Source organism: Gossypium hirsutum, chromosome A08, assembly GCF_007990345.1.
Source record: "Gossypium hirsutum isolate 1008001.06 chromosome A08, Gossypium_hirsutum_v2.1, whole genome shotgun sequence".
Lineage (NCBI taxonomy): Eukaryota > Viridiplantae > Streptophyta > Magnoliopsida > Malvales > Malvaceae > Gossypium > Gossypium hirsutum.
Window position 1 is genome coordinate 35,130,891 of NC_053431.1, and position 8,372 is coordinate 35,139,262.

At 32.6% G+C, this 8,372-nt stretch overlaps 1 non-coding gene across 1 annotated transcript; it reads right to left on the minus strand.

Moving 5' to 3' along the window:
* Positions 1–7,805: 7,805 nt before the first annotated feature.
* On the minus strand, positions 7,806–7,912 carry LOC121205309 (small nucleolar RNA R71). Its single transcript, XR_005900393.1, has one exon. It is a non-coding gene; the product is annotated as a small nucleolar RNA R71 (small nucleolar RNA).
* Between the last annotated feature and the right edge of the window lie 460 nt (positions 7,913–8,372).

Genomic DNA, 8,372 nt, shown 5'->3' on the forward strand with positions numbered 1-8,372 from the left:
TCAACCTCTAACTCTTCAATCTGTACAACATGGTTAGGATTGGGTCTATCTTTTCTCAACATAGATACATGTAACACATTGTTATCTTTGATAACTCAGGAGGCAGAGCCAATTTGTGAGTTACAGGTCCAATTTTCTTAAGAATTTCATAAGGTCATAAAAACGTTGGACTTAATTTTCCTTTCTGACCAAATCTGATGATTTTCTTCCAAGGAGAGATTGTCAAAATACCTTATCCCCAACTTCAAATGAAATTTATTTTCTTTTCATATCTGCATAAGCTTTCTGACGATCTTGTATAGCCTTTAAATGATTTCGGATAATAGATAATTTCTCTTCTATTTTTCGTACTAATTCAAGACTCCATAACTTTCTTTCACTAAGCTCAATCTAACAAATAGGTGTTCTACAATTTCTACCATACAAAGCTTCAAATGGAAACATTTTCAAACTAGCATGAAAATTATTATTATAAGCAAACTCAACTAAAGAAATCTTTTAGGTTGACCATCAGTTTGAGGATGAAATGCAGTACTAAACTATAACTTAGTTCCTAAAGATCTTTGTAATTGATTCCAAAACCTCAAGGTAAACCTTAGATCTCTACCAAACACTATGGAAGAAGGAATTCTGTGAAGGTGTACTATCTCGACAATGTATAGTTCAGCTAACTTCTCCAAAGAATAAGTAGTATTCATAGGCAGAAAATGAGTTACTTAGTAAGCCGATCTACTATTACCCATAAAAAATTCTTCTTAGAAGGATTGAGGGGCAAACCTGATACAAAATCCATAGTAATTCTATCCCATTTCCACTCTAGAATTTCTAAAGGATACAATTTACCTGAAAGTACCTCATGTTTAGCTTTGACTCTCTAAAAAGTTAAACAAGTTGAAAAATACTCTAAAATTTCTCTTTTCATACTGGGCCACCAATATGACTTTTTTAGATCTCTATACATTTTGATGCTCCCAGAATGAACTGAAAAGGGCCCTTTATGAGCTTTTTGTAACAACACTTTTCTCAACCCCTTCCTAATTAGTAAAAACATTCGATCCATGAATCTTAACTCACCATCTTTTTCTAGAATGAAATTTGTTGCTTGGCCAAATATGATTCGTTGTTTGAACAATTATTCAAGACTAATTCAATGATCACATATTCGACTAAGTACATAAATATACATATAACCAAAATTTATGTCACGTCAAACATATTACAAATATATCTCAACTAATGTACAATTATTAAACCAATACATCATATACCTATATATATATAAGTGCCGAATCATGTTTGAATTACTAATATAATTCATATTAATTTCTTCTATATACCAATATCGAATTCACTAAAATACCAAATCATAGATCCACGCTTTAACAAGCCTATCGAACCAATTTCACCTATATTCACTTATATACAAGTCATAGCCGAATCACCCACAACCAAAACCAAGCATAACCACCATTGGATTCAAACTCAAATACTAAATTTCAATCAACTTACATCTTTTACCTATATTTACTATCATAGCCAAATTTATTGATCAATCACATATATATTATTAGCAACTTCACTTAATCTATATATCACAACCGAATTTACCTTAATACTAAATCACATAACGAAGCATAACCTATAAACTAGTCTCCAAAATCTATAAAATAGTAGCAAACATACACACATAGTAAGCTATCACAACTTAGTAAGTCATAAGCAAATAAACAACTCAATGACATAATCAACTCAATTTAACCAAACCAATTTATGCTATCATAATCACATTTAATTTCAAGCTTACAATTTCATATACAACATATACTTTCATTTATAAACTTTATCTTGGCTGAATATACATATATCTATTATCAAAGTATCATTCAATATCAAAGCCATAATATCATTATATAATCGAATATATATAAACTCATATGCATATACTCATGAATCAAAATTTAATATCACATATTTATACATAACATGTGGCTGAATATACTACACAAATACACATATATTTACATTAGCATCATGTATAATTTGCATCACATATCAAATAACCAACTTACCTTATTTTCAAATAGGTAATCCACTATCACATACCTGATCACTTTAGCTCGATTTACACATTCGATCACAACTTATCATTGCCCATTGAACCATTCAAAATTGAATAGGATAATCGAATAATCACACATATCATATAATGCCAATGTCCCAGACGTGGTCTTACATGTAATCACATATCGATGCCACTGTCCCAGACAGGGTCTTACAAAAGAACACATATCGATGCCAACATCCCAGACGTAGTCTAAAACGAGAACACATATCAGAAATCTTATCTCATGACATATATATCCTAGCTATTCCTAAGGTTCATACGGGGCTTTCGGATGTTGTAACTCGGTTAAAGCAAACTCGTAACCATTACTCTCAAACATATATCATTTTGGCACATTCTTAAACAATTATAACAATTCAATTCAGCATTTATAATATACATATATTGAAATTTACGACATCTATTTGCCTATAAACTTACCTCAGACAACAGTAATCGGAAGGGGACGATTATTCGACAACTTTGGTTTTCCCCCGATTCAAATCTGATTTATTTAGTTCTTGATCTAAACATATTCAAATTAAACTCATTCAAACATAATTTCATTCAATTTAGTCCAAAAACATATAAATGGGAAATTACCATTTTACCCCTGACATTTTACACTTTTTACAATTTAGTCCAAATCAGACAAAACACAAAACATGCAAAATTTGCACACACCATGCTTAGGCCGAATGTTACTCATGCTCATATAAGTCCATAAATTTCATTTAATTCACATTTTAGTCCTTCACTTTATTATTTTTGCAATTTAGCCCTAATTACTCAAATTCATCAAAAATTCCAATGCAAAACATATTAATCCAAAACATATCTTTCATAATTCATCATCTAACATCACAAAGCTCAATTATTCATCAATGGCATAACTCAAAATATTCATCAAAATTAGAAATTCAAGCATGGGCTTTGTACATTACATTGCAACGATCTCAAAAACGTAAAAATTATCAAAAACCGATCTAGTTACATACCTTAATCAAGCTTCAACAATGGCCGAACCTTAAAGATTTATTTTTCTTTCTTTCTTTTTATTATTCGGTCAAACCAAAAAGATGCACAAATGGGTTTTGATTTTATGTTTTATATTATTATAACTTAATAATCATTTTACATAGATAACCTTTATATTAAAATTTTAAACCATTATAATTCATGGTTATAACCGTCCATCTTATGCTATCATGGTAATATTGCATTATAAATACCTCAATTTAAAAAGACAACAACAATTCGACCCTTTCACATTTAACCATCAAATTTTCATTTTACGTTATTAAGCCCTTTTTATTAAATCAACACTCAAATGACAAAATTAAAACACGAAAATTTCACGGATATAAATTCACATATAATAAATCCAGAAAATAATTTTTTAAAAATTTTTCTAACTCGGATTCGTGGTCCCAAAACCACCGTTCTGAGTAGGGTCTAAATCTGGCTGTTACATTGACAAACATGGAGTCAAGCATAAGGTTTTCATAGCTTACCAACCGCAAATGTATGGGCAAACTGAACTGGCAAACAAGGAGATCAAAGGCATACTAGATAAAATATTTTGCTCGAACCGACGAGATTGGTCCAAAAGACTAGATGATGCTTTATGGGCTTACATGATAGCATACAAGAAAACTTTAGGGATGTCACCCTATAGGTTAGTTTTTGGGAAAGCCTGCCATCTACCCTTAGAGTTAGAACACAAAGCTTACGGGGCTCTCTGACAACTCCACTTGGATCTTAAGCTTGCTAAAGAGAAATGGATGCTCTAGCTCAATGAGTTAGAAGAATTGTAAATGTTCTCATACAAAAATGGCAAATTGCTCAATGAGAGACTTAAAAAATGGCATGACAAGCACATTTGAGTTCGTGAATTTCAGGTAGGTCAGCAAGTCTTGTTATTTAATTCCAGATTAAAGTTCTTTCCAGGTAAGTTAAAATGACATTGTTCTGGTCCTTTTACTATTCATCGAGTCTATCCATACGGAGTTGTTGAACTTCAAGGTAAGGAAGGTAATTTTTGAGTTAATGCTCAACGCTTGAAACATTACTGGGGAGATAGAATTGAATGGAATCAAATCTCGTTCATTTTATCATATATTTAATTTTTCTTATTCTTCTTTTTAAATAAAAGATTTAGGGTATATTTTCGGGATTAGTATGTTTAAATAATTTCTGTCTAGGAGATTGGAACTTAAGCGGGACCACCTCTGACCCCTCCAATCTTTCTTGGGAATTGATTTTGACATAATTTTCTGAGAAATTATCCCCTAAATGGAAAAATAATTTTTAAAATTTTCAAATAAATGGGTCAATTTTGATCCAAGTTTTAAGTTGCAACTCGATTTCAAATTTTCATTAAGTCTAGGAACTTAATTGAACTATTTTTAAAATTTTGTTGCTCTTTTGTAAATATTAAAAATTAGATGCCTCTTTTTGTAAATATCTTCAAAAGGCTTCTAGAATAAATGTTTTTAGTTTAATAGAAAAAGATGATAATTGTTAATATATAATTATATCTATTATAATATATATATTAATTATTATCAACTTTACATAGATTTAGGATTAGTTTTAATTTAATCATATTTTATTTGATAAGTTTTTTATCTTAATAAATTAATAGCAAATAATAATTTTTATTAATTGTTACATACTTTGAGTAGTATTAGAACTTAGAAATTTTAATTATTAAATTATATTAAGAATTCTACTCTAATTCCTACTCCTTTCACTATAAATTCCAGCCATCAATTCTTATATTTATTTCATTCCTATACCATTCCCTCCAAAAACACCAAAACCCTTAAGTGCCAAAACCTCTTAGCAATTTCCTAGCCATAGCATTGCCCAGCTGATTGGTCAGTAGCACGCCATACACCCACCTCGCGCATGCCTGCTCAATCGCATGCTGCATCACGTGCCTGGTCCTACTCAGCACCGAACTGCTCCTTGGCTCGCCTGCTGCTCCAGCCCCAACTACCCAGGCCGTGCCTCGCACCAGCACCCAACTTCTGCGCACGCCCACTTTAAGCCTGCTCAACGATGCACACGCTTCTTGCATCCCCTGCTACGCACTGTTGCATTGCACACCCAAGTGGCACACCACCCTTTCACCCTGGAAACACAAAAATTTACACACTTTTTGATACTCTTTTTAACTTAAATTCATGCGAATTCGGTTAAATTCTTGTCGAAAAATAATTAATTTTTATAAAATAATTAAAGTGCACTTAAAATATGAACATGTTAAATTTTAGTTAATTTCATAATTATTTTTTATGAATTTTAGTTATTTTCGACAGATTTGCACAAAGGGTGAAAAATGGCTCGGCAGACACTGTAAGAAGCACAAAACCGAGAAGCAATTTGAAGTATCAAGGTGAACTAAATTTCAGCCTAAGACAGTCCAAAATTATATGCATTTTTTCATAATATAATTAATTTTAATTTATATCCAATTTAATTTGGGTTAATAAATTATGATTAATTAATTATGAAAAAGTGGTTCGATTGAACCGAATCAGGTAAACCGAACCGGCCAAGAAAAGGACAGTCCAAAACCATCCATGTGCTGACCCAATTTAGCTCATTCTCTGATTATTTAAGCTGCAAATAAGCCCTTGAAGACTTGTTCAAGTTACAATTAAACCCCTCCACAATTGGTGCTTTGTAGATTTGCCCCAAGCTATTTTTAGGAAAGTTGAAGCCATCAACTTTGCCACATAGGAGGCCGGCCAAGGAGTGGCTCTTTGGCTACTACTTTTAGCAAATTTTAGCTACCACATTCAGCTATAAAAACCCCCCTTGGCTGATCATTCAACACATCCCTCATTCACATCTCTTCTCTCACAATTCTTCTCTCCTCTTTCACTTTTTCTCTCATTTTCCCATTCAAAGTTCCTTGCTTTTTTGCCGATTTCTCCCCTTGAGAAAGGGTTTTTCTTCAGCCATTCTGGAGCAGCAATTGAGTGTTCTTAGCAGCCTTGATCATCGAGGACAACAAAGAAGGAAGAACGGAGCAACCTAGTCAAGCTACGGGAAAACATCGAATTTGATTCTTGTTCCCTATCTCTTTAATTTTTGTTATTTTTGTGATGAACATATCTATGAATATTTATGTTGTTGGAATGGTTAATTTAATTAGCTTAGCTTGAATTTAATTTGTGTTGGGTTGAATGCATTTCGTCCTCTTAAATTATTAAAGTTATGTTTATGCTGTTATAGGCCTCGGTAAAATGCTTGATTAAGTAAAATCATGCCTAAGTTATTCTTGCATTATAATTGTGAGGGAACTAATGAATTAATTATTTAAACGGATTGAAATTGTAATTAATGGACACAATACATAATCAGTGCATGTTTATTCTTCTAAGGTAGTTGAAGGTTAAATTAGCATTATATCTGGTGATACACTGGTCTTGCATACTTGCAAGATTATTGTGATTAAATTGTTCCAAGGTAAGAATACCTTGTTACTTCACATAGACTTTTATGTTCTCATTAGATTTAGTTAATCGTTTGAATTGACATAGGATTATGCAAGAGATTAGTTCAATTTAATGAGTATGTATGTGCAATAGCATGCTTGCTTATTAGAATCTATTTATCGATTGAATTGACATATGGATATGTTAAGAGATGAATGGATTTTGGTAGGTAAGTATGTTCATAAGTTAGCAAATTACCGAGTTGCCGTGAATTTATTCGTAACAACATAAACATGAGTTTAATAATTCTAAGTTAAAGAAATGTAATTAATCCAACATAATTATGTCACCTTGATTAAATCATATTTCGAAATCATGCATTAGAACTTTTATTTTTATTTAGTTTAAAATCTTTTTTATCACCCTTTTTAAAACAAAATATTTTTTTCACCAAAGTGTTTTAAATTGCATTCATAAACAATTCTTTTCACAGTCCCTGTGGGTGCGATAACTCGACATTTACTTGTTACTTTATTACTTGTTGCAATTGTGTACACTTGCACATTTTCGTCGTTCCAAGTTTTTGGCGCGTTGCCAGGGACTGTGTTTTAAAGTCATTTTTGTGAATTTGTTAGTTTTGCATTTTGGTTTATTTTTCTGTTCAAATTTTAACTTAATTTTTCTGTGATTATTTCAGGTGTTTATGAGTATTGACTGAATTATTGACCTACACCCTGTAGACCCTGAGATTGAACGAACTTTCCGACAGTGAAGAAGACAAGCAAGTCAGATAAGGATTGAAAAAAATAAACTTAAAAAATCTGAATCAAAGAAACGGAGGAAACCCTGCTCAAAATCCTAATTTTATTGCTGATGATAGGGATAGAACTTTAAGACAATATGTCGTGCCAATATTTCATGATCTTAATCTGGGTATTAGAAGACCTGAAATTGAGGCACAATAGTTCGAGTTGAAGCTAGTCATGTTCCAGATTCTTCAGACAGTGGGCCAATTCAATGGAATGCCTAACGAAGATCCTCATCTTCATTAAAGATTGCTTATGAAGGTGAGTGATTCTTTCAAGTTAGCCGGAGTACCTGCAGATGCATTATGATTGAAGCTATTTCCATACTCGCTAAGAGACTGAGCTTGAGCCTGGTTGAAATCATTGCCACCAAATTCAATTTCCACATGGCAAGAGTTAGTAGAAAGATTCCTTATGAAGTATTTTCCGCCTAGCAAGAATGCTAAGTTGAGAAACGAGATCACTGCTTTCCAACAAATGGATGATGAGTCCTTGTATGAGGCATGGGAAAGGTACAAAGAGTTATTACGAAAGTACCCTCATCATGGAATCCCACATTGCATCCAACTTGAGACATTTTATAATGGTCTCAATGCTCACACGAGGATAGTAGTGGACGCTTCTGCTAATGGTGCTCTCCTTTCTAAGTCTTATAATGAGGCTTATGAAATTATTGAGAGGATTGCCAGCAACAATTACCAATGGCCAACCAATCGAGCAGTGTCAGGAAGATAAGTAGCTGGAATACATTAAGTATACACTCTCACTTCACTGGCATCCCAAGTATCCTCAATATCCCCAATGCTTAAAAATTTTAGCACTAATGGGTGTAATAGTTTTGTAGCACAGCCACCAAATCAATTTGAAAATGTAGCCTGTGTTTATTGTGGGGAAGGAAATTTTTTTGAAGAATGTCCAACGAACCTAGAATCCGTGTATTACATGGGTAACCAGAACCAAAATCGAGGAAGGCAAGGACTGCAATCCAATGTCTATAACTTATTAAGGCGA